This window comes from Elgaria multicarinata, chromosome 9, assembly GCF_023053635.1.
Source record: "Elgaria multicarinata webbii isolate HBS135686 ecotype San Diego chromosome 9, rElgMul1.1.pri, whole genome shotgun sequence".
Classification (NCBI taxonomy): domain Eukaryota; kingdom Metazoa; phylum Chordata; class Lepidosauria; order Squamata; family Anguidae; genus Elgaria; species Elgaria multicarinata.
The window spans coordinates 31690494-31691721 of record NC_086179.1 but is presented as its reverse complement, the minus strand read 5'-3'; the positions used below and the strand labels follow the sequence as shown (position 1 = coordinate 31691721).

The following is a 1228-nucleotide window of genomic DNA, read 5'->3' as shown; positions in this document are numbered from 1 at the left end:
TGTGACAAATGTTATAAGATGAAGTATCCACAAAGAATTTACTTATAGTCAAGATCAACCTATTTACAATGGAATTAAACTTGCAATGGGGAAACCAGAAACTCTGCACTGTCTTTGACATTTGGTAGGCAGGTAAAATTCCTTCCCAGCCCCATTAACTGGTGATTACATCTGCCACTGTAAGACATCTTGCTACCAGGCATAGGTAGTGGGAAGGTCAGCAACTGCAATCCTGCAGCTGCATGTGACGCCTGTCTTTAGGAGCCTCAGGTTGAATTAGAGTCAGAACAAAGGAAAGATCCCACTCTGTTGGGTCTGCCTCTTTGGCCTCACTCCAACAAGGTGCTGATTGGCTCAGCAGTCACCTCCTGGGAAGAAGATGATAATTGCTGAAGTTGTACAACTGCTCCTCACCAGCCTTTCTCTCTTCACTGCCATCTTGCATGCCTCCACAAATCACAATTCTCCATTTGCTAGGCATGTGCTCCGCTCCGATTAGGAGCGGAGAAGCAGTAGCGAATTGGCCTGCTCCGCCTTACCCAGAGGCGGAGTAGAAGCGGACCGCGGACCCCTAGAAGCAAGGCGAAGAGAAGCGGCCATTTTTCGGAGCTCCTATTTCAGGCGGAGCACTCCAATCGCCATCTTGAAAACATTTCGCCCATAGGATTGCATTGCGGGAAATAATCGCGGATAACTGGGTTGTTTTTGAAGCTATCGTTCTGAAAATTCTTGTGCTCAGAGAGTCGTGGATGGGGGTCATTTTGAGACTACTCTCACCTCTCTGCGTCATGTGGGTCGCGTGCTAGAATTTTTTTTTTTCTAAGCCTACAGCACCCGGTATTCCCAGGCGGTCTCCCATCCAGGTACTAACCAGGCCTGACCCTGCTTAGCTTCCGAGATCAGACGAGATCGGGCGTGTTCAAGGTAGTATGGCCGTAGGCTCGTGCTAGAATTTTTAAAAAATCAGGTAAACAAACGGACAGCGCGGCTCAAACGGCGGTTTTCGCCCATAGGATTGCATTGAGGAAAAGAATTGGGGATAACTGGGTTGTTTTTTAAGCTATCGTTCTGAAAATTCTTGTGCACAGAGAGTCGTGGATGGGGGTCATTTTGAGACTACTCTCACCTCTCTGCGTGGTGCGGGTCGCGCGCTAGAATTTTTAAAAAAATCGGCGGGAAAAATACCTTTTTCAAAGGGCTGAGGGGCAGAGTCAGCTCCCGGTCATGA

General features: G+C 48.2%; 1 non-coding gene across 1 annotated transcript; it reads right to left on the bottom strand.

Moving 5' to 3' along the window:
- Positions 1-822: 822 nt before the first annotated feature.
- On the bottom strand, positions 823-941 carry LOC134404344 (5S ribosomal RNA). Its single transcript, XR_010025861.1, has one exon. It is a non-coding gene; the product is annotated as a 5S ribosomal RNA (ribosomal RNA).
- Between the last annotated feature and the right edge of the window lie 287 nt (positions 942-1228).